General features: G+C 38.1%; 1 protein-coding gene across 1 annotated transcript in view; it reads right to left on the bottom strand.

Moving 5' to 3' along the window:
- PRKN (parkin RBR E3 ubiquitin protein ligase) overlaps nucleotides 1-26,876 on the bottom strand; it is a gene marked incomplete at both ends in the record, with an annotated part of 739,613 nt that overhangs the window by 511,331 nt on the left and 201,406 nt on the right.

The raw sequence follows: 26,876 nt of genomic DNA, 5'->3' as shown, positions 1-26,876 counted from the left end.
TGCAGAAGGCAGTTACAGCAAAATTCACCAATGGAAAGCCTTTTTACCTAACACTTGTCATATTAGTGTGAGGTTCCATTTATTTCCTAATCTTTCAAGGTATTTTTATTATTTGTACACAGATACATAGTTTTATAACACAAAATGCAAAACCTCTAGGAAATCCTACTGCATTCTTTTCCAGTGGGCCTGTCAACATGGTAGCTGTAATGACGTTTGTCCTCAAATTACAGCACTCATACTACATGCTCCCACTACATTACACACACAAAACATCTGAATGAAAATTTCTAGTCTACAGTCATTCTATAGCTATTATGTTACATATGTTTATTATGTCCTTACTGATTTTCTTTCTCGCATAAACTGTTTGAGTCTTTTCAATTTCTCCTCTTATAGAAAAGTTTTCTCTAGTACTAGTGACAGCATCTGCACTGCTAAAGTCTAGACTGAACAGTAATACAGTGTGGTGCAATTTTAATGGATGATGCACCTCGGCTTCATGAAGCCCTCTTCTTCCCCTGCTTTTGCAGTTTGTATTTACTTTCCTGTTTGTTTAAATCAGACATAAAATCAAGTCCCACATGACACAAGAATTCTACAAGAATATTGCAGAATACCTTCATAAGTAATTCCTTTTACTGATTTAAACCCTGAAGGTCTATTCAATGGATTTCAAAAGAACTAAATAGGGCAGACTGCCCTGGCACCAGTTGATGTAATTTAACACAAATCCATAAAAGAGGATTGATCTTACTGAGCTTGTCTCTAATATGGTTTACAAATACTTACTGTGGTAACTTAGGCCCTCTTTGGTCTGAAAGATATTTTTATGCCTACTCTCATACCAGATGGGCACGCAACTATTTTATAAAAGATGACAGAAAAATTACATTATATAAATTTGGGAAAAGGCAAACTAATATCAAAACAGAAAAAAAAAAAACAACAAAAAACAAAAGTAATGAATTTGCCTGAACCAATCTCGTATTTCATGACCTCATCATGCAGAAGCTGCCGATCTATTTCACAGGAAGCAATAAATATTAAAATGATTTTTTTTTTTGCATGTCTTATCAAAAGCTTCCAATATCAATTGTTTTCACAAATGTTTTCTCCTGCAAGCACTGAATGCCTCTTCATCAATCTTTTATCAAAAGCAAACTTGTTCTGATTTCAGTCTTACCAGAAAAAAACTTTCTTTTGTTGTTTTTTTCTGTTTTTTTTTTTCCTTTCTTGGCAGAAGTACATGAATATCATTTTACACTTGACTGTGGCTGCACCTCCATCGATGAGGAAATAAAAAGTAAGGCTGAAGGATGTGTCATGACCCTGCAGAACTCCAAACAACAGAAACATACGTAATGATTCCACTGTGCCCGATAGTGACAAAGGAGGAAAGCACGAGTGCATGCCCACGTGAATATGCATATAATCCTATTCCCAAGGAATGCTTCCATTGTCAAATATTTCTAAGAGAAAATTAAGATTTAACAAAGGACTTGATTTCTAGATACCTTCTTGATATGTCCACCAAGCTTGAAAGAGAATACACATTATCAAACCACCACTACAGCACAGAGCTTGGGCTTTCAGTCTTCTCATGTGCGACACACATGGCAGGGTTAGGTAGTGGGACCTGTGGTGGGGAGCTCTGCAGAAAAAGGCCATGAGCTGCCCTTTCCAGTCACAATTGAGCCCAGCCACCTCTGGAGCCGGTGGTGGAAACACAGCCAGAGGCCTGCTTTGAAGGAAGGTCCCCATGCCAAAAGGAGTTATTCACTGGGGAATTCAGCCCACAGGTAAGCCATGCCAGGGTGAGGAGACCCCTGATGGACTTCAACCCATGAACACCCCACACCAGGGAGGGGCACCTCTCAGGGACTGAAGCCACAGGTGACCCATGCCAGGCAGGGACACCAAGAAAGAAGGAGAGGCAAAGGAAAACTAGGAAGGTGTGTCAGACGGAAACCAATGCACACTTGACTTCAGTTGCCTGACCTGACCATTGCCTCACCAAAGAGACTGGGAGGAACTGAGCATAACCTGTGGTCAAAATAAGTGGACTTCAGATGAGGAAGGGGGAGGTGAGTCTGTTTGTTTCTGTTTTCTTTTTTACTAAATACCCAATTCAGTGATAAGATGCTTGTGTTGATTGACAATAAAATACATTTAGTAAAAATTCCAAGTCCAGAATGTTTTGCCTGCGAGACGTGCTCAACCTCCTTAAGCCCATAATATGCTGAGAACTATTCAATCTGAAGGCTTGTTTCAAACATCTAGGACCGGGGGGAAGAAAACATTCTGAAAAAATATAATCTGTTTTCTGCTGCTAAACCTGGACAGTGACCAAGGTTTGAATATACCTGGACAGGATCTTCAATTTGTACAGATAAATGTCATACCAGAAGACTCACAATACACCAAGGCCACCACACAGTGACAGAGTTCCAGAACAAAGTGAACTGCAGCAGTGATAAAAGTTTGAATATATAATGATTTCCATGGTAAAAAGGAGGAGGCCGCAAAGTTCCCCATTTCTGACTCCTGAGAAGAAAAAAACACAATAACCATAAATGAAAACACCTTAAGAGAATAAGGAAAAAAGTTTCAAATGAAATTAAATTCATGGGCAAGTGTCTGTAGTCTTGTGCTATGTAGTTGTTTGCTTTATCAGTATGCATGTGCATCAGGTTGCTCCTGCCTCTCAGAGACAGAATCTTGTCTTGAGACACAGTAGCACTAAAGAGATGAAGTGCTTCTTTCAGATGAATCCATAATGAAATTTAGAGATGTAGAGAAAGACTATACCTAAGCTGCCCCAATCAGGTTCTCGGCTGCTAAGGATCCACCATCATGATGTCCACCACATTTACATGATGTCTTCTCACACAGGCAATGCATATATGAGCACTGCTGGGGTTTAGGAACATGTTTTGACTTGAACCCATTCAGCAGAAAAGTGGCAGACTTGTGGTGTATCAAGAGAACGCTGGAGAAAAGTTGATGATTTGTTAGTGTTTACCCTGGAATGAAAGATTCCAGAGACAGGGAGGTCTATATAGTAATCAGCGGCACACAGAAGATGAAGGAATCACTCTTAAATAATAATGAAGCATACAATGAAAATGCCAGGTATAAGATGAAGGCTGTTATTTACAGAAATTTGTATTTTATTTATCTGTAGTTGCCTTGTCTCAAGGTGCAGGGAGGTAGTGGGATGTGTGTTTGCAGGTTAGAAGGTCAGCAGACAGGTAAGTAGATAGATAGAATCATAGAATCATAGAATAGTTAGGGTTGGAAAGGACCTTAAGATCATCTAGTTCCAACCCCCCTGCCATGGGCAGGGACACCTCACACTAAACCATGTCACCTAAGGCCTCATCCAACTTGGCCTTGAACACCGCCAAGGATGGAGCATTCACAACCTCCCTGGGCAACCCATTCCAGTGCCTCACCACCCTCACAGTAAAGAATTTCTTCCTTATATCCAGTCTAAACTTTCCCTGTTTAAGTTTTAACCCGTTACCCCTTGTCTTGTCACTACAGTCCCTGATGAATAGTCCCTCCCCAGCATCCTTGTAAGCCCCCTTCAGATACTGGAAGGCTGCTATGAGGTCTCCACACAGTCTTCTCTTCTCCAGGCTGAACAGCCCCAACTTTCTCAGCCTCATTTCTCATTTCTCTTAAAAACAGCTCTGTGTGAAAACTCTTTCCTGTTAAGCTATTTATATCTATTCCTGGCATTCTTTTTTAATTATTCCTATATCTGACAGGATGCCTACAGGATAGGTTGGCAGATTTGAGAAAGACTTTTCTTCCTAGGTGAGGTATTAGTAATGTAAAAGAATAAAACAGATCAAGGTGAGGTGTCCCTTCCCGTGGCAGGTGGGTTGGAACTAGATGATATTAAGGTCCTTTCCAACCCAAACCATTCTATGATTCTATGAAAAAGACACGTGTTATGGTGAGCAAGTTAACTTACATTTCAGAGGTGCTCTTTAATTGGCTGTTCCAAATTTTCTATGTGTTTATCTTGAGACTTAAATATTGTGTAAAAAATACCTCTTGGAAATAAAATAATTGTGCAGCAAGTTGGAAAAAAATGAAGAGCTGACCTATACAAAACCCCAACTGTTCTGTAGGAAACAGCAGTCTGGCTGTGTTAAAGGTTGTATCATAAACCATGTGGACTATCTACAAGGAGAGCTAAAAATCTAGTTTTCCTCTGAACCTTACCAGGTTATAGCACATTGTTCTGTTCCTTCTTTATTCCAAGACAAATGAAACTTGACAGAAATAATGTCTTCCTTTCCTTCTACATTACTTGGCTGTCCCTCACTGAGAACAGACAGGCAACAGTGTTTTTAATGCTTGAATGAAGGACAGTAAAAATAGCTTCTTTAGGGGAACAGCTATGATGGACGCTTTCCTGTTTGTGTTTAAGACAGTGGCAATTGCAACTTCATCTGTTTTACTTAGGATATTAAAGAGATCTGAAAAAAAGATCATTTAAGATACTTTGCCAGACATGAGAAAAAGCTGGGGTTTTGCTGCATCATAATTATCTGGGATATTCATGATATTTATTTGCTAATTGGTCACATTTAGAAGGATGTTCTTTTACCAGCTGTTACCAGATTGGTATGGAATTGGATGTAGATTAACATACAAATCACAAACTTCATTAGTAGCAAAAAGGGTTATATCTCCAGAATAAACAAAAGAGACAACATACAGTTGGCTAAACTCAATCCACCACGAGAACATTCAGAATATTACAGAAATAAAATCTTGTTCTGAACCATAGCTCTGGCTATTTACATAGAAATGATTACTTTTGTCTCTGACATCTTTTTGAGAGCTTTAATTATGAAGGAATTGCTAAACCTTTTTTTTTTTTTTTTTTTTTTTAAATACAACAAACACAACAATTAAACCAACCTGTGCCATGAAGAAAAGAATGAGTAAAACCTGATTTCCTAAGGATTTTGGTTCCACATCCCACTGATCCTACTTTAATAACTATGTGCATTCCTGTGATGGCATTCTCCACTTGCCTTCCACAATGCCAGGTCAATCACATCCACAGATCTTGCTGCATTCCTCTGAGCTCACTCACACATCCTCTGACCCCACCAGTTGGCAGAATACCCCGTGGCTGCCTCTGAGCTACACAGGCTGACCAGCTGATCCTGCTGCCAGAAGGAGTGGATGGCAGCTGAGCTCTGCCAGTCCTCTCCTCAGTGAGGACATGTACTTGTTTTTTTCTCCTCTACCGAAAAAAAATATTTTCATGAATTTGCATTTAATCTCCGAGATTTTTAGCTCCCTGTCAAGTGTGGCTGATATTGCCCATCAGTTTAGAAAGTTAACAGGCGAGCAGACAGGCAGTTGAACAGGCATTACACAAAGGTAATGAGATAACAATAAACTGCACTTCCTTAGAAAACAAGCCTACAAATTATAGTCCAATGTCAGCAAAGGTGTAATTTATCTTGAACAGTAGCTAAAGAGGAAACAGGAGGGCCTACTGCTTTTTTTAAAGATATTTTTAGGGATATTAGTGATTGATTGCACTTTCATTGTAACAGCTAGGCGTCTTAATTTGGTATGTCAAGTGTTTGCCAGTTCTCTGATTATGACACCATGCTCCACAATGTGATATTTTTATATATTTTTCTGTGTCACACAATGTATAATTGCATTTCCTTATGCTTGTTGTGACTTTCCCAAAACCGATACAAGATCTTATGGGGTAATCTATAACCAGTTAATGAATACTAAATAAACAGAAAAACCTCTAGAAGATTAAAGAATGCAATAATCTAGTGTTGTGCTGATTCATAATATATGCAGTTTAGAAAGTCTGGTAAATCCCTGAACTATTAGACACTGCTTTATGCTAGGGGGATTTATGCAACCACTGTGTGGGAATGAATGTCATACCTGGGCAGAAGCCCCTCCTCTAGCCTCAAAACTAAAATCATGTCCATGGAATGCATCCTTGTGTTGAGGATACATGACTTTAGCCCAGGGGTAAGCTGATGCATTCTGTATGCTTGTCTGTATACACAAGGGCAGGTGAAGTCATCACACAGATGTATTGCACCATAAATTACATTTACTTTTATGGTAACATCGGCTGACTTTGCCGTTCTTCTGTCTGTGTATGCCTCTGCTGAGTCTGAAGTCATGTCAGAACAAAGTCTAAATACCTCCTGGAGCTGAACAGGATGTGTCTTTTACCCAGATGATACAGAAAAGTGAAACACGGCAAAGCAGCAGGCCAGATTTAACCAGCATACATCCACCCATCTACCAACACACAGTATACATGTCGCTTAATATCTCCTAATAATTTTCTTGGTACATGATCCAACCTGGGGACACAAGTGTTGGGTCTGTCACACTGATGTTTGCAGACACTATTTCCTCCTGTTGCAGACATCCCATGCACAAACTTTTTTCTATTACTTGTCCAATGCCAGCATTATTTCAGACTGGAATTGAGACACTTCAATATAAGGGATCCTATCTGTTTTTTTCATATCTTGGTTTATGTATAGCAACATTTATTTCATTTTTTGTTCTCCTTGACACAAGTTATTGTTTCTCCATATCAAGCGCAAAATCAGCAAAACTATGTTATTTTCATATTTTAAAATCTAATACTGTAGCTAGCAAGATCCAATAAAAAGAGAGTTCTTAGCTCAAGATATGACCAGTTCTTTCAGCATATGTAAAAATTTGTTCATTTATCCAAATGTTGCATTAGCAGTTTTCAGCAGTGACAAAGTTGTTCATGGCTGCTTTGATACACAGAGCGATGGAGAAAGAGGGAAGAAGCCTGGATATCACTTAAGAAAGAATTTTCATTGTAATCTAAGATGGAAAAAAACTGTTGGAAGGTTATTAAAGGCATTTCCATATGGAAGCTTATCTGTTAGATATTATCATGACCCCAATGAGGTCTTTAGTTATTTGAGTGAACAGTTACCTAGTTTTTACACATAAGCACAGTAGATTTTTGTCTCAGCATAGAAAAATACACAACTGGATAAACATATATTTCTGTATGCTCCAGTTTTACAATAGCTTCACTATCTTCCTGTTCATACAATTCTGGTTTACTTAAATGTATTATATGAAGAATACACAATCTAAGAAGGGAAAAAGTAATTCTGGAGCACGATCTTGCAAAGAAACAGCTGACACTGGAGACATAATTCAGTTCAATGGTCAATTTTGATGCTCATTTTGCCAGTCTTTGAATCCAAGTAACAGATGTGTTGAGAGAAAAGAGTTCTTTTAAATAAGCAAAGTTTAAAGAATTATGAAAGTTAGTGTATAGAGGAAAAGAGGATGGAATATTTAAAAAAATTCTAAGGAACATCCAAGAGATCATAAATATGTGTCACAAAAATTGATATAGATATTTAAAGAAAATGAAAACCCACAAAGGTCAAAGTGTAGTTTTGCAAGAAAATGTAGTAAGAGATAAGGTATAAAAACTTTATAAGTATGTAGTGCAAATGGCAAATGAAGGGACAAAGTAGAAAGAGACATGACTAAATGGAAACCTAATAGTCAGTAGGCATTGTGCTATAAAATCACTACTTTGGAAGGTCATGACACAGCCTTTTCATTATTTTAGACACTCTGATGTAACAAGCTGCCACAAAATTATAATTATGCCATAGAGACAGAGGGCAGAAGCTAAATCCCAGCAGATGTTCAAGCTGAGCATTACACAGCGTGGAAGCACTCAGGTTTCTGCCATGACACATTGGTGTCATGGGTCTGAGCCAATCCACACCAACTGATCTTGGACCCAACACCATCTCTCTGTATAAGCAACACAGGCCTACCCAGTCCCATTATCTACCCATTATCTTTTTATAATCATACAAAAAAATTCTGCTCCTCCTCTTTGGAAACAGCATTCCCATTCTTCATTAATCCACAGATTTCTTTCCCCAGTATTTTCTCCTTTTCTTTTGTTCATGGCTCATCTGCTTCCATTTCTTCTTTTCACTGCTGAAGATCTGAATTTTGCAATCTTCCTGTGGTTCTCAAATATAGCATCACATAAAATTGGCAAAACTAGCTGACCTAAGAGTTCACTGTGGATTTGGATATGTATTTTGGGCAATCTGAATTTTGTTGACATTCACATTTAAAGACTTTTTGTAAGTGTAGTGCTAGTCAAATCAGCCCCTCTTTGTGATCTCTTCCCTCTTGTTTGTTTTGTTTGGGTGTTTTTTGAGGAAATTAAACACTTTCATCTTAATTAGTGTTCTTCAGCTTTCTGTACGCTTCAAGACTGACTATCTTCAGCTCTGCATGTCCCAATACAGGATCCACAAAGACGAATGTAACTTCATGTGGATATTTGTGGACGAATACAAACAGGATACATGTACTTCTATACATCAAATGTCACTGCAATGTGGGCAATGTAAATTAGTACTGGTACTAGTTGAAATAATGTTTGTATACAATTATATGCAAAGATAGACATAGGTACCTAAGAGCTCTATGAAGTTTTCCAGTCCCTCATGTAAATCAAATGCTTAATCGACTGCTCAAGAAAAATCAAGTAAATTTATAGCACCAACAGAGGAATTTTCAGTTCCTGGACCAATTAATAGGTTTTGCCAGATATATCCAGGACTGTATTAGTGACATATAGTATTTCTAATTTCAATATATTATTTCTCCAATTTATAATCAGGCTAAATATAACTGAATACAACATGAAGATACTAGATCAAAATGTACTCCAATTAATAAATTCTTATTTCAAACTCTGCTGGCAAATATATCAGAAAGGGAATTCCTGGAATAGATTATTGAAAATGATTAGAAAAACTGTTGTTTCTCAGTCGAATCTGCTTGGAGACTGCCATGACTGCTCTGAGGACATGAGAAATAAGAAAATAATTTCTATTTCCACATCCATGTTCTAGCGTATAATCAGATAAGTTATATAATTTGATGGAATAATTAATGTATTTTTAAAAAGCATTTGCAATCTAATTTATATATTATTCATACAAAGTTTTCATGTTTTGTGCAGGTAAGCATACTTTATAGATGCATGATGCTACCTCCACAATTTAGTCTTTGAAGGTGGATTCACTAAAAAATTACCTTGATGCCTCTTCTGATTTCTGATCTAGCACATTTCAAAACCCATGTGTTCAAAGATAAATAAGGAAAGATTCTCAGCTGCACACACTGCAAAGGTAATTAGTAAATATTATCAAATGAATGCATCTATCTATGGATTTCAGCTGGTTTGCATGTTTTGCAAAAGCTTTACCTGTAGTATTCCTTCAATAAAAGTTTATCAGAGGATTTCACAGTCAAGAGGAATAATCACTTTGAAGTATACTACCTTACTTAGTGGTGAAATGGCAACGGAACTTGAAAATGAAGTGGGCAAAAATTTGGACAAATAGCACTTTATATTGACGTAAAAAGTAATGAAAGATGCCAAAGATATAAAATGAAATGTTTTTTCATGGGGAAATAAGCAAAGGGTTTAAAAAGTATTTTGGGATAAAAAAGGAATTTTAAGAGTGACATAGCCCACTTACAGATACAGACCAAAAAAATACTGATGATGCAAAAGAACCACACAAAATATTTTTTCTCTCCATTTATACAGATGAATGAAGAGGTAACCATATCATATAAGGATGAAGTAGTTTCCATCCTATTAGCATCTAAGAAGGACATTGAAACATCTATAAGCAATTTCACATATTAAAAGACTTGGATAGTCCAGGCTCAGAAATTCTAACGAAGCAGACAGAGAAGATCTCTGACTTCCTTATGCTAATTTGTGCTTAAGAGTGAGACATGCTATTTTGAAATGCTGAAAATGAGTAAGCAAGATAACCTGCTTTCTCCAGTATAAGAAAGGCAGCTGGAATTCAATGTGGATAAAAAGAAACTCAAATAATTAAAAAAGATGTACTTTAAATTAAAGCTTTAAAAATATATGTACTATTCATGTGAGCCAACAAAACTTTATGGAGAAGTAGGTCTTGCCAAGCAACATGTTTCATTTTTTAACATGGAAATAAGCAGCTTGGCTGAGAAGAAACTCCTTCTTTGCCAGCAACGCTAACTTAAGAAGTTGCCTCTTCTCCTCACCCTGTTGCACAGCTGTCCCAGCACCCCAGCTGCTGTTCCAGTACAACCTACAGAGCTGCCCTGTGAACAGGAGAGACTCTATCTACATCTGAAATAACACCTTCTATCTCAATTATAAGCTCTGCCACATTTCTTTCTCCAGTTCAGTGATATTTACATAAACTCTAATGAAAGGCACAGACCTGCATGGCAAATGTAGCAATGAAAGACTGAAGGTGAAAAGGTACATTCCTTTGACCTAAAATTGCCACCAATGCCTCCATTTCATGGAACTACCATCTAGCTGATTTATCGCAACAAAATGTTGTTGTGAGGATTCATTGTCAAATGGGGCTCTTCATCCACTGTTCATCCACAGTCACTGGTACTAAGCCTGTTGTGCTGCAACAGTTTTTAATCAATAGTACGTGAATAAGTACGCAATCATTATCTGATGTGTACAGCTTTATTCTTAATTATTTTTATGACATTGAAATATAGGGAAGGATGCAAAGGCACAAAAAGGTTCAACTGGTGGAAATAATTACAACTTAAAAGAAGACAGAGAGCTCAATCTGTTGAACTCTTCAAAATAAAATTGCTATATGACTTGGTTGTATAAAGTAGAAATATCAAATGCAGAATTTGTTGAAGAGTCATTTGAGCCATGGAACTTAACAACAGAAAGAAAACTAATGATTCTGACATTAACTGGTTCTGTGTCTTAAAAGCCACTTTGTAAAGAAGTTAGGAGCCAGACTGTAAAAATGAAAGGCTCCTTTTAATCTTACTCACATTACATTTACCCTACCATTTGCTTCAGTGATTTTTATGGAATTGTCAACACTGGTGAATACCTGTAATCCAAATCTTAAAAAACAGGTCCATAGGAAATCCTGCTATGCTTTTAAGGAGAAAAGATATAAATGCCATCATAATTTGTTGAACTGTTTTTCTTTCAAATGAAAGATTGCTTCTAAATAAGGAATGTAAGTGCACCTGCTATGTACATGAGCAACAAAAGCTCATATGATTTTTTTTATTACTTATCTTTCTTAATAAAGCCAGAAACATTTTAATATTTAATAGTTTCCCATAATGCTGCTAATTGCCACCAAAAACAAAATTAAATAGATGGATGCCTCTATAAAAGTGTCATGAGTTTGAAGTTTTCTTTAGTCAGTGCTGCACAGCTGTGCTTTTCTAACTTCCTGATTGACAGCAATTACTATTCTCATGATCTTTCAACATGACCAAACTGCTGTAATTTGGTTTGGTAATGCTAACAAACAAAATCTCATGAGTCGTAGCCCTATTTTTCTGAATGATCAGCCCAATGTAATTTTAGGAGGAATCCTTAATAACAGATGCCTCTATGGGTCTCTCAGCCCATCTGCATCCTTCCTTGCACTGCTGTGGTCCTCTTTGGACTCCATGCTGAGGACACAGAGATGTGTGTCTTCAGAGAACCAGCAGAAAATTAACATGACAGTAAAAGGAGTAATTTCTGCTGGATTAGGGTGTTACACCAGATGGCAGAGGAGTTCAACTTGCTCAAGAGGTGAGCAGTGCAAGCATGTGGCTACTACAAGCAGGGAAAATGGGGTATACGTGGTGAAGGGAATTGGCTAGATCCTAGTTGGTCACAAGAAGTTAGACTAACTCAGCCAAGCCATTTAACTGTTGTTTCTTACACATATGTTACCAGCTTTCTCTTTCTCCCACTCAAGCAACCTCTCTTGAGTTTGTAAACAAGCAGCTTCTTGATCTGTCAGATTTAGCTTCTGAACATTGGACAGCAATATTTTACCGATCTCACTGCATAAAAGAGTCTTATGTAGTTCTTTCATTAAACTGAATAATGGCGCTTAATACATACAAATCCATTAACTAGGTTTACAATTTTGTAAAGATCAGAGAACAATCTGATGTCAGCAGTTATACTATTGCTTGTCTAAGCTCTTTAAACCAGCATAAATACAGCAATAAAATAACTGGATTTTTTCAATATTATGTGATGTGCTCTATCCATCTTGAATTGGAGGTATAAACTAGGATCTGATTACAGACTGTAAGAACCATAAGCCACCAGCAAATTACAGCAATTACAAACAAATAAAAAAAAAAAAATCTGGAACCTTTATATATATATATACACATATATATATAATTCAAGACTCTAGCTGTATGAGAAACTATAGCAACATTTTTGTCCCTATTAACAATAGACTGATTAGAGAGGACCCGTATCTTTATTAGCTGCTTCCTGAATCATTCAGTATCACCCATCCTGCTACCCAATACTTTTTAACTGTTTTCTTGGAATTAAGATTTGTGCATTTTGTGTAAGAGTAACATATAAATAGAACTTTGTAACTGAAAAACATTTCCACACTCCTGGCTAATCCCCTGACATTTGCACTCAGAATGATTCAGCACCTACCCTCAATTTGCTCCCCATATAGATAATTACATTAACACACAGCAATTTAACACTGTGAGACAAAACGATCCCAAGGGCTTTCTCTGACTGGAGGTCTCCTTGACACTGCAAAAGAGCAGAAGGCTCTGACTCTATAGCATGTGTTTTCATTTACAGTGTTTGTTCTTACTGATGGCCTTAGTAGTAAGTTAGTCCCCACCCTAAGCTCTATCCATGCTGCCACAGCTATACTAGTAGTCCCATCCAAAACAGTTCAAAGCTAGTGCAGGTACCTTTCTGACTGAACTGCAACAATTCTCTAACATCTGTGGACGCTATTTAAGTAGGAATCCACAGTGTGTTCTACCCATTCTCTAACATGGTGGGATCCTCTTGTTCAAGCAAAACCAATTTGGTCAACATGGGTCCTCCGAAACCATACAGGATGGAAGATAAACGAGAGGGTAAAACACAAAAGAACACAGTGGCATGTGAGTGGGCTCACCTCCTGGCTTTGAACCTCTATTCCACACTTTCTTCTTCCTTTCCACAATGTTATGGTGAAAAATATTTTACAAATATTTAAATATTATATTATAAAAAAATATTTTACAAATATTTTACAAATATTTTTTCTACATTGCAGTGGCCTTATCACAACAGAATCCTGAACACTGCTTATTAAAACACATACGTCTACAGTTATCTATATAGATCAATATTCACATACTGTAAACATTACAGAACTATTCATCCCTACAAATTCAGGAGATGTCTGACAGAATAGATAAGCCAAACAGCAGTCTGAGAGGGGCCGATTAGAGTCTCTCCTGTCCTTGAGTCTCAAAGACTATCATCGGAGTCACGCACTGCTAAAAGACATAACATCTCTGGGTGGTCTTACTGGAGACTTGCCCAGGTACCTAAAGTCAGAGTATACATAAAACATATGTACGATTCATGTCTTTTCACCACCAAAATATCGTGAAAACAGGGCTGTAATCTGGCAACTGTTGTGACAGACTCAGCAGGTCAGGAAAAGAAAGGACAAAACCTAGTTACAACCACAGAAAACTGAAGTCAACAGAGCACAATTACTTTCCGTAGAACTGAGCCAGGATGTAGAAACATGTTCTCAAACATGACAAAAAAACCCTTATACATCCTAACTTTCAGATCTTCTCTTTTCTGTCTTCTCTAAAGATTAGTGGCAACAGTCTGAAACAAAACGTGGCATAGGTTGAAGACTGAACTACAACTACATAAATAAAGACTAAAACATACATTAAAATACAGCAAAATTCTCCCTCCCTCCAATATGCCAGAAGTTTAGCTCAATCTTTGATCAAGACCGGGGGTAGCAATTAAGATGTTTAGGTTCTCATTTACAGGATATAATAAAATGAGCCTTGAATTATTTATTTTGGTTTCTGTGATAGTGTGTTTCCTTAGTATCAGCATGAAACACCACTTATGACTTTAATATGCCATATTCCATACATTTTAGCCTATTTCACAGCACATCTATGCAAGGCAGGAATGCTTTAGAAATCACAATGTTTAATTTCAAAATGATCAGGCATTGTTATTTCAACCCTGCTGCCAAGGAAAACTGAAGTTTATGCATAAAATTGACTCACCTGAATTTTATCATACCAACTGATGTCGACGAAATGATATTCCACTCAACCCTCTGCTCCTTCCTTGTCTCCCACTTCACACTTAACCCCCTTGAAAACCAAATGCCGCTACACTCCCCATTTGCCTGGAGACAAATGTGTGGGCAGATTTGCAAAACTTTTATAATGTTATGACCATTGACCCATGATTTAAGAAGTCTGAGGTTTCTTTAATTTCATTTTCAAAACAAAATCAAATAGAAATGAGTGAATTTGGTCTTCGAGACACAAGGAAACAACCATCTGGAGCTTGCTGAGATACAAACAGATAAAGATTCCTTTCATCAAGGGTCATACTGAGGGTCACAATGAAGTGCTATCAATAATCTGCAGCTTCAGAGGCTGCCTCCAAATCTTGCATGCTTTGCAAGAGAAAAATAAAGATTTATATATTATCTGCCTGGAGATACTGAAGATTAGAACTATTTATTTTATGTCCTTTATGGAAACATTATCCTTGCCACCAAAATCTATTTAGATGGTTTGATCATTCTTTTCAGGAAACAATCAAACAAAAATAACTAGGAAATGTATGACAAATATAATTAAACAAATAATATTTTGATATGTTGTTACATTAGAAGATATCACCCAAAGGCGAATTCTAAAGCTGTCTTTTTATTAATTGCCAAAGGACTCAAAAATATTAATGATACTTAAAATGATGTACACCATTTTACATTATGCAAATCTTGAACCTTGGCTCTAATCTTTTACTTAACAGTGAGAATTGTTCTTGCCTGAGGTCTTTACTATTCAAACTTCAAGAGATTAAAACTAGCTCTCCAAACCATATAACTTTTCTTTGATATAAAACAACCTCGGCCTTTAGGAAAAAAAAATGGCAGTAAAGAACTTGAAAAATAATGATGCTCCTCTGTTAAAAAACGCCCTCATTTGAAACATCAGCCATTGTCTCTATGCCACTAGATTCAAAAACTGTGACTGTGGAGCTCTGCTGAAACACAACAGTAAGGCGAGCAGAGACTTCTGTGCACATAAGCACATTTGTAAGGACAGCAAAGTAAGCACACTAATTCACAGAAAATTGAAAAGTTTCTTTTAAGTAGTAGATGTGTTCACCTATTTTTCTTCCTCCAAGACCATTATTAAACCAATGGGGTCTATTGGGTAACACAGAGCAGATAAGTATCTTCTTTGTACTTTGTCAAACTATCCTCAAATTGGAAGATTTTACCTTCAGCTGTTGTTTAAGAGACAGAACTGGTTTGAAACTGGATTAAACATTCCAAGGATGCAATTTAAAAATAGCCAGAAATAATTTACACTTTTTATCAATTTTGGAATGTGCCTGCATACTGACCTTTTTGCAAATTACATGTGTTGTAGGGTCAGAAGACACAAACAGTCATGATGTGATGGTAGAATTAGGTAGTACAGCAGGGTGAGTAGCTCTGGAAATTATGATCACTTGTGGGATTTCACAATTCAAAAATAACATCTTCAGAGGTTAAAGTACCCAATGAGGAAAAAATTTGGAATTTGCTGAGGAAGAAAGCAGACTCAGCAGATGTAGAAGTTCATTAAATCAAGCATGGCACTCGGAGCAAAGTAGCCTGAAATTCCCTCCACATCCAAACTGTAAACCACGATGCATATTGGAAATGCTCCTGCTTACATCTATTATAAGCTGGTCTGCAGTCAAGAAAAACAGCTGGCACCCACAGCTCTCCCTGGTGGTTGGCTGTGCTGAAAGTCATGACTTATAGGTACCGCTCTATTTAGGCTCTCCTTGGAGACTTAACTCTTACAGGTCCATAACAGAATAAATAATTAAATAATAAATAATAAAAAATACGGGTCTTTTTTTCATCAGCCGAGTATCTTTCAGGTTATTTCCTCTAAACTGTCAAGAACCCTTATACTTCAGTTACACTGTTTTCTGCATAAGTCCTGGCCATAATGTAAATAGCCCTAATTCCAAGCACAGCTACAGGCTGGGCAAAGAAGAGATTTAGAGCAGCCCTGTGGAGAAGGACTTGGAGTGTTAATCAATGAGAAACTGAACATGAGCCGGCAGTGTGCGCTCGCAGCCCAGAAAGCCAACCATATCCTGGGCTGCATCAAGAGGAGCATGACCAGCAGGTCCAAAGTGGTGATCCTGCCCCTCTACTCTGCTCTCGTGGGACCTCACTTGGAGTATTGTGTGCAGTTCTGGTGTCCTCAACATAAAAAGGACATGGAACTGTTCAGAGGAGGGACACGAGGATGATCAGGGGGCTGGAGCATCTCCTGTATGAAGACAGGCTGAGAAAGTTGCGGCTGTTCAGCCTGGAGAAGAGAAGGCTGCGTGGAGACCTCATAGCAGCCTTCCAGTATCTGAAGGGGGCCTATAAGGGTGACGGGGAGGGACTCTTTCTTAGGGACTGTAGTGATAGGACAAGGGGTAACGGGTTCAAACTTAAACAGGGGAAGTTTAGATTGGATATAAGGAAGAAATTCTTTACTGAGAGGGTGGTGAGGCACTGGAATGGGTTGCCCAGGGAGGTTGTGAGTGCTCCATCCTTGGTGGTGTTCAAGGCCAGGTTGGATGAGGCCTTGGGTGGCATGGTTTAGTGTGGAGTGTCCCTGCTCATGGAAGGGTGGTTGGAACTAGATGATCTTAAGGTCCTTTCCAACCCTAACTATTCTATGATTCTATGATTCCTGTGCTAGTGGGGCAGTTTGCCCACCTCCTCCACTGCAACAGCATGACTGGAATGGTCCAGACTAAGCCACTCATTTCTGCAATGAACTTCTCATCATCTTAGCAATTCAGTTTACAGAATGGCTTCAGAAATGTCCTGATTCCAGCTGGGGCAGGGTTCATTTTCTTCCTACTAGATGGTACAGTGCTGTGTTTTTTCCTTTAGTCACAATAATGCTGAGTGAGTGGCTGTGTGGTTGCTTAGCTACCAGATGGGTTTAAATCACAACAGGAAGCAAATGCACAGCTACAGCTGAGGAGAAAGCTAAAGAACATAGGACTTTACTTAAACACATGTACAGGAAATGTTTGTGCCACAATTCAAGATACTATTCAGGTACCTGCTTAGCTTAGCCCAGGTTGGAATGGGTGAGCCCCATCAGAAGGGTAAGAAGAATGTTTCTGCTTGGATGGGAAGCTAGAAGTAACTAAACTGTGAGGTGTGTCAGAGAGATGAAAGAGTAAGAGAAAAACAAAGAAAGAGACCACTAAAAGAAGAGAGTTGAAAGCTCTAGACATGATGTAATTTTTTGTTACTTAGAAAACTGATTTGGCTGACACTAAATTGAATTCATTCAAAAGGACAGTGTGGAAAGAGCAAATATGTTTATAAAATGCATTTATTTTTATTCCTTTTAATCTAACCACCTTGATTTTTCCTAATTTAAAAAGTTGATCTTAATTATAAGCTAATAAAAACATGGAGTGTGGAGTAGTTGTGGGGGTGAGGACCGCTGAGTTTGAAAGACTTTGCCCTTCAGACACATAACTATAGAAAATGGCATATGGAAATCCTTTTCACCCACCTTTTAACCAACCTGGGCATCACCACATATTCAGCAATAAACATAGGAACCTTCGCAAAGCAAAACCTACCAATTCTTTATGGACTCAGAATAATTCCTACTCTTTCAGCATGAACTGGAGCAGACTTTAAATCTTCAGTTAAGTATCATCAGGATACTCTAGAGCACATTTACTGTGATTCAGTGCAGTAAATATAATTAAAATTAAACTAACTTGTCAGAAGAAAGAACAAAGTACATTTTGTGATGTAGTATCTTTGATTTGGTTAATACGAAAAACTGCATATTCCACAGTGGGTTTCCAATTCATAATTAATTAGTGATTTTTGTTGAATTTGCTTTTACAGATATTTTGTTTTAACCAGAACCCAAGAGTTCTGTAGATTTAATTTGCTGCTTTTTTTTTTTTTTTTTTCTTACCATTGCCATGAAAAGCCATTCATGACTTGGCTCTGATAATTGCTCAAAGAATGTGATGTAAGCTTTGAATTATACTTGGAGCCTATTTACAATAACTGGTCATTCATTTAGCCTAACTCGTATCAATCGACATGGCAAAAAATACATTCAGTTAGGCTTTATTACAGAATGAAAGACTTATTGAAATTTTATATATATCCTTTGTTTGACTATCTTGCAAAATAAAAAAAAATATTACTATGCTTAGCACATTTTTCCATATTTACTTCTTATATGTAGGCTAAATTATTATTTTATTTGACATATATATTTGGTTTTCCTATGACAGATTTATATTCAATAGACAGATTAATTGAGTATTCATATTTTAATTATAAATATTTTATACATTTTTTCACTGAACCTGCATATATATTCTTTCTACAAAGTAGCAAAAGAATCAGTCAGATCACAATAAAAATGGCATTGCTTGGTCTTCAAATGACAGGGGAACAAAAACCTTTGCATTGCCACAGTTTATGCTTCTGCAGTTTCTTAGAGACAAATATATTCACATCTCCAAAATACATTTACATTCAATTTTGCTGAAAATCTTTTAAAAAAATTGATGGACAAAGACTGAAGATGACAAAAATAATCACAAGAGTTTCCCCAACAGATTTGCACTTATGATTCCATCATCTTAAGGGAATTTAAACTGCAGATATGCTGTTAAATTATCAGAAAAAGGTGGTGAGAATATTTCCAGTGGAGAACCAACGCGTTTTATGAGAATCAAAGATGACAAGCTCAAAAGCTGCAAAGAAGCATAACTCGTACCGTGAATATTATTCATCAGGTTGAAGCCTTTTTCAAAATACGCCAGGGGATAGTACAAGGTTGACAACTGCTCTCTGGGAAGTTTTATTTTGTCAAGAATTTCACAGATGTGATTATGCTGTGTAATTTCAATATATTTTACCAGATTCCTTCAGGCATGGTTAACACTGTACTGGAAAATATATCAACAAAATTGGTGAAGTACTTCTACATATTCAGTGTCACTTAGATAAAGCTAACTAACTGAATAGTTGCAAGAGATTTAAAACTTCCTACTGAGTTATTTGACAGCATTTGTTATTTGGCACTAACTGATTATCAAATACAGTCCCTCACCATAACAGACTGCCATACAACATATATTTATCCAGAAGCGTACACAAGGAAAAGCTACTTTGCCCTTCACACTTGAAAGTAAGAACTCTTCCTCAATGCATTATTCCACAAACAAACCTGAAATATAAGTATCAAAATTAATAAATTAAAGAAAAAAGAGGACCAAGAAATAATGGAAAATACAGTTGCTCTATGATTGCACTGGAAGGGAATTTATCAGGCAGAAGAAGTTGAACAAGTGAAGACCAGAAAATCTCTTAAGTCTAAGCTAAAACATGGATGAAAACTTCACCTTAGTCATCTCTAAGTGCTGTATTGGGTTCGTGTGGCAAGGCTTTGGTAGCTGGGGGGCTACAGAGGTGTCTTTATGAGAAGCTGTTAAAAGGTCCTCCTATGCCCAATGGAGCCAATGCCAGCTGGCTCCAAGATGAACTCACCATCAGCCAAGGCCAAGCCCATCAGTGACAGTGGTAGCACATCTGGGATAATGTATTTAAGAACGGGGAAAAGTTGCTGCATGGCAGAAACTACAGCCAGAGAGAACAGTTGAGAATATGTAAAAGAAACTGCTCTGCAGATACCAAGGTCAGTGAAGAAGGAGGGAGAGGAGGTGCTCCAGGTACTGGAGCAGAGATTCCCCTGCAGTCTATGAGGACCATGGTAAGGCAGGCTATCCCCCTGCGGCCCATGGAGGGCCACAGTGGAGCAGGTAATCCACCAGCACCCCATGGAGGACCCCACGCTGGAGCAGGGGGATGTTCAAAGGAGGCTGTGACCGGTGGGAAGCTGGTGCTGGAGCATGATCCTGGCAGGACCTATGGCCTCGCGGAAGGAGGAGCCCAAGCTGGAGCAGGTTTGCTGCAGGACTTGTGACCCCATGGGGGACCCATGAAGTCTGTGAACAACTGCAGCCCATGGGAAGGACTCACACTGAAAAAGTTCATGAGGGATGTGTCCCATGGGAGGGACTCACACTGGAGCACAGGAAGAGTTTGAGAAGTCCTCCCCCAGAGGACGAAGGAGTGGCAGAGACAATGTGGGATGAACTGATCCCCATTTCCCATCCCCCTGTGCTGCTGTGGAGGAGGAGGTAGAGAAAATCAGGAGCAAAGTTGAGCCCAGGAAAAAGGGAGGTGTGGGGAGAAGGTGTTTTTAAGGTTTGTTTTCATTTCTCATTATCTTACTCTGATTTAATTGGTAATAAATTAAACTGATTTCCCCAAGTCAGGTCTGTTTTGCCTGTGACAGTAGTTGGTGAGCGATCTCTCCCTGTCCTTATCTCAACCTAGGAGCCTTTTGTTGTATTTTCTTTCCTCTGTGCATCTTGAGGAAATGAGTGACAGAGCAGCTTCAGTGTCACCTGGCATCCAGCCAGGATCAACCCAGTGCAAATTCCAAAGACACACCAAACAAGCACTACTCCTGAGATATTTCAAAGAGCCACTACAGCTTCAATTACCAGTACCCCATTTCTGTCTGTGACCAAAAGAAAATGAAAACCACCCTGAACCTGTATCATACATAAAAATGCAACACGTTTTTTTTTGTCTTTTCTCTGCAGTAGAACCAGCAAAACTTTGAACCATGAGATTATTTAAATGCAATACAGATATGTTACACAAGCACAATGATCAGTATTTTCTTTAGTTATGTCTAAGGAATATCGATAAATTTATCAGCTGCAGCTGCACATCAAATGCTAATATCTCTAATTTCAGGACTGCACCTATTCTGTCATATAAACTTTTCAATTTGTTCCATGCATTCCATGAAATAGTTTTCCTTCTCTGTCTCCACAACTCTTCAAAAACATTTTCCACAATCTCATGTGTTTTTTAAAAACCCTCTCTATAATTACACAGGAGATAGCATTACGTGCCTCCTTTGTGGATTTTCAGTACTTACGTGATCACACAAAAAAAAAAAAAAATAGATCACAAACTCTGGCAACTGTATAGAAGTAAGAATTTAGAATTACAATTGTATTAGCTTTTACATTTGCAATAAATACACATTTCAAAAAGTGAGATCAACAGAGGGTAACTTGCATTACAATAATAGATAAAATCAAGGGAGCTCTTCATAAATTTCTTCAAGATAAATTGCTGTGCCCTCAGATTAGAGCTTTTTAAATACTGCATTTCTAGGCTCTGTCTCTTGGAGTATTCACTATATTGTAAAAGCTCAATATAGGTGAAACCACTATCTCACCAAAGTCAAAAAGGTGTTTTGACATTTGCTTCAACATGGCCTAGACCTACCCTGAGATGAAGAGATACAAACACAAAAAAAAAGAAAATACAAACGCAAAAAAAAAGAAAAGAAAACTACACACAAATATGGTGTTCTTACAGAATTTTCTTTAAAAAGCTATTTGTTGTCTCCCCTTTTATAAACAGCTTCAGGATTAGACCAATCTCTCATTGCTATAGGGACAGTCATACAAAACAACATGTGACCAGATCTTAAAGACTGAACTAAAGTTTCCATTGAACGTGCATGCTTCAATGTATTCTTTTTCTAGTCCCTGCTATGTATTTCAAACCTTTTACAGCTCAAGTCCTCTGATGTTTCAATGGTGTGTTTATGACATGCAAGACAGTTTAACCAAATAGCCATTCCTGTTCTAAAAGTTAAAGCCGCCCATCTGGCATATAACTTGGTGCCAACTGTTAAGCACTGAACTGATAGAGGCTCATGACAAAATGCTAATTCTCTTCATGTTTTGCATGAGAACAGTAGAATGAATATGGAGGCTATTAAAATGTGAAAATGATTGATGCGTGCCTCATTGACAGCATCCCCTACTCTTAACTGCAGTCAATTATTCAAATAATGCCAAGCCAACATTTTCAGGAAGTGTGTAAGGAATTTGGCAGCTACTTCAGCTTTCCGGCTCATTTTATGAGAAGTTCCACAAAACCCAAGTCAAATCATCCCCTCCTTCAAAGACTGTTCACTGAAATATCTGGCTGGTGTTAAAATGAATGTACTAAAACTTGCTTCTGCTTTAGAAGTGGCAAGTTCAACTAAGTGCAAAGATGTATTTGAATCTCCAGAACAGCATCTTATGATATCAAGGGACATTTTAGAGGTCTTTCTGGGAGTTTTAAGTCTATAAATCTATAAATCTGTCTATTAGAGCTGGGACACTGATGGCATCACCAGCCCCAGCTATCCCTGCTCGGCTCCCCAAGGCTCCCCCATGGCTCAGGACCCAGTGTCAGACCCTGGGGCCATTAGTCCCTGCCCCAGGCATGCCACAGCAGGGCCAGTCACCTGCTCTCCACAGCCTTGACCAGACATGGGCCCAGTCGACCCTGGCTTACCCACAGCCCCATGTTCCAGCCTGTCTTCAGCTCATTCCCAGGGAGGTACCCAGTGCCCAGGCTGGGACTGCCCGAGCGTCCCCAGCTGCTGGCCCCTGGCTGGGGAGCGGGATGGTGGGACAGGCCCCGGCTGCCAGGCCCTCCTGACCACCCTACCATGGGGAGCCTCTGACACTCCCAGTCTCCAAGAAGCCCTGACACTACTCACAGATTCTTTGATCAGCTATTTTTTCTATCTTATTCAGATAATTAAATAGTGTATCAATGTTGTTAAATTATTAATTGTCCTTATTATAAAAAACTTCTATTGAGTAATTTCTTTTACCCAGGAAAAAGTTGTATGAAAGAATGTAACAGTATGATAGAGTGAGCATCTAACAGCAACTCTAGAAAGCTGGTGTCAATTGCCACCTTTTTTCACTAGTCTTCCTCTCTTGTTGAAGTACTTTGAGATTGGCACATTAAAAGAACTCTTTGCCAAGTGTAAGACAAAACTAAATATTTAGCGATCTTTAATAATACAGCAGATCCCGTAAGCATACAGAATCCACATCCGAAAAAGAACAGAGGTCTAAGTTCAAAAGACATGAAGCACCCTGGAAGGCCCTGAGGAAGATGGTTACAGGTGCAGATTTGATGTTCTCTCCTCTTGTAAAAAAAAAAAAAAAAAAAGGAAAAAAAAATATATATTCATCATTTCTTCATTTTTCTCATTTCAGTCTCAATGTGATGAAAACACTGGTATATGATTTTCAAAAAGCAATAATTCATGTCTAAAACAACTAGAATTTTCCAGCTGCAGATCAGTGAATAGCCTGCCTGGTTTATTTTTATCTTACAAATAGGCTGGCCAAGTGCTTAATATAAACCTTAAGAATCAGTCTCAAAATATCTTCTGGTATGCACTGTCCTAGTCTTTCTTTAAATCAGAATATAAAGCCAGGTGGCCAAAAGGCCATCTCTCCTAGCAATCCTTTTCTCAACAGTGGCTGCAAACAGCAGATGGAAGAAATATAATAGCACAAGCATATACAATATCTCCCTTTCACTCTTAAAATCTCCAGTTATTTTAAACTCAGGGGTTTCCAAAGCTGGATAAGGATTGCTTGAATTTTCTGCTGGTGAGGCAACATTCAGCCTGTATCATGGCACTATATTCCAGTTCCTATGTGTCAAAAGACAGTCCTTGCAACTGATAATATATTAACTCAAAGAAAATTGCTGGCTGTTTCTAAAGAATGTTCCAGGTCATGACTTGTGTAATTAAAACTTGGAAGTAACAAAAGATTAACTCTCAGAATAAAATCTAATAATGTAACAGGATACTGAGGAATTCCACTGCAAAGAATTAGAGGAAAAGAAGACTACCCTTCATTTATCAAGAATTAGGTTAGATACAGCAGTCGTTGCATAGGAACCCAGAAAAATATACTGCTACCAAATCCATTAGTTAGGCCTCCTCAGTGCAGTCACAGCTCAGCTCTATGGAGATGCACATGTACTTTTTTCCAAAGGTTCACATCTGTCCTGGGTTCAGTTGTAATAGTTATCTTTCTCCTTCTTAATAACTGGTGCAGTGTTGTGTTTTCAGCTTTAGTCAGAGAACAATGCTGATAACACATCAGTGTTTTAGTTATTGCTCAGTAATGCTTACTCCGATCAAGGATTTTTTCAGTCTCTCATGCTCTGCCAGGGAGGAGGGGCACAGGAAGCCAAGAGGAAGCAGAGACAGGACACCTGACCCAAAGTAGTCAAAGGAGTATTCCATACCACAGCACATCATGCCCAGTATAGAAACTGAAGGGAGTTACCTGGAAGGCCCAGATCACTGCTCAGGTTGGGCTTGGTATCAGTTCACAGGGGATGAGTGGTTGTATTCTCTTCCCTTGTTATTTCCCTTATCATTATTATTATTGGTGGTAGCAGTAGTGGTTTGTGTTATACCTTAGTTACTGGACTGCTTTTATGTCAACCCGTGGGATTTACAATCTTTTGATTCTCCTCCTCAACCCTCTGGGAGCTGGGCGGGGGGGGAGAAGGGAAGTGAGTGAGCAGCTGCATGGTTCCGATTTACCAGCTAGACCTGAACCACAACATCTTTTTGTAATGCCCCAATTTCTGCTTCTGTTTCAGTAACTACTGTTAGTGGTTCTGCTATCGTACAATTATGGATGAGAAAACAGCATTTTCTCTTTTTAAAAAATAACTTACTTCCAGATCAAAATCTATGTTTCTGACTCTATCCAATTTTAGGATGACATAAGGTCAATATTCCAAAACAAAAGATTCCATTAAATTTCAATACAATTCCTTAATGTAATTCATGAGATGAGATTCTATTAAATATATGTTTTCAAAACTCCCAAGTGGAGACCTGAAATGTTACTAAAATTGTCTGGAGAAAGGTTCTGTGGCTCTGCAAATATCAGTTGCTGGAAACTTCAAATTCTGCTCAGAGTTTACGAAAGTCATTGAAATTCCACAATGTTGCTAATGCCTGTCAGCACGAATTGAGTCTCAACATCCACTTCTGTAATTTATGTGACTAAATGAATAACTGTTGCTCTTCCTAACCAAATAAAGATGACAGAATAAAAATCAGGGATTTTAAGTTGTCAAATATCTACTGAGAAAACTGGGAAAAAACCCCCAAAATTTTATAGCAAACTTTTCTAAGTGCTCATTTTTGATTGTACAGTATGTGAGACCTTTGTGTTATGAAGTTTCTAGATAAATAATTCATATAATGTATATTTAAAGCATGGATTTTGAAATAATAAAAATAATAATAATAATAGCTGTGAAAAGCCATGAAGATAATATTCCTAGTACAATGCAGTCTTAAACAAAGAAATTACTACTCTGCCTTCTCTCTTCATCACTGGCAGCTGGAAGATCAGCAGGTTTTCATCTATTATCATTAGTTGCTGGGTTTGATGATGACTATTACTGTGCCACTTGAGTCTGGAATCAAATAATTAGTACTTGTAACTGAGAATGTCAGCCTTATCACAGCTACTGACACTCTCATGGTAATTGCAATATATTTAAATAAATTAAAAAAAATGCATTCCATATGACTGAAGTTTCTACTGAAAGTCCTGATGGAGAACCATGCCAAGATCTCTGAAACATTAGTGAGATATTCCTAAAAGTGGACATTTATTAAAATGAATCTTTTGAGTACAATTAATAATGGATTTACATTCATAACCTGTTAAAACCACCCTATGCTGAATCATCCAGCCCTGCATAGAGGCAAAGTTTGTCTGTGATTCTATCTTCTCTAACAGTTTCAAAAACATTTGTTCTTTATAGTGTGTGCTACCATCTCCAGAACATCTGTGCTGTCCTCACCTTACTGTTACCTGAAAAGACTGAAGGGGGCCTACAAGGATGCTGGGGAGGGGCTATTCATCAGGGACTGCAGTGACAGGACAAGGGGTAACGGGTTCAAACTTAAACAGGGGAAGTTTAGATTGGATATAAGGAAGAAATTCTTTACTGTGAGGGTGGTGAGGCACTGGAATGGGTTGCCCAGGGAGGCTGTGAATGCTCCATCCTTGGCGGTGTTCAAGGCCAGGTTGGATGAGGCCTTGGGTGACATGGTTTAGTGTGGGGTATCCTTGCCCATGGCAGGGGGGGTTGGAACTAGATGATCTCAAGGTCCTTTCCAACCCTAACTATTCTATGATTCTATGATTCTATGATATACATCAATATCCCATCAGTGCTGCTTTGGCCCCACTGCACTGAAGGAGAACTACATTTAGACTACACTGAATGTCTCACAGTTTGCCAACCGCCTGTCCTCCAAATGTTGCCTCTCACATTGTTTCTATGAATGTTCATGAATGTCTGCAAATTGTGTCAGAAGGAGCTTCAAGTTACAACCACTCCCCATCCATACTCTTCTAATAAAGTCATATGTTCATACTCACATAAAGTGCTATAAAACATGAGAAAATACCATGAACAACTTTAAAATAAATTCAAGCTCTAGCTAAAAAAGTCTGTAGGAGATGGATAAGATGATGACAATTACCCCAAAACTTCCAAATATTATGGGATGATAGAGGAAATAAATTTCTTCTGGGACACTAACATAACATGCAAGGAAGAAATGCAGCAATAAATATGGATACCATGAAAATGTTAAGAGAAAAGCTTTAAAAAAATTCCTCTGATTATTCCTTAGAAGAAGAAAATGCT

Source organism: Psittacula echo (assembly GCF_963264785.1).
Source record: "Psittacula echo genome assembly, chromosome: 4".
NCBI lineage: Eukaryota > Metazoa > Chordata > Aves > Psittaciformes > Psittacidae > Psittacula > Psittacula echo.
This window is presented reverse-complemented; position numbering and strand designations above follow the sequence as displayed.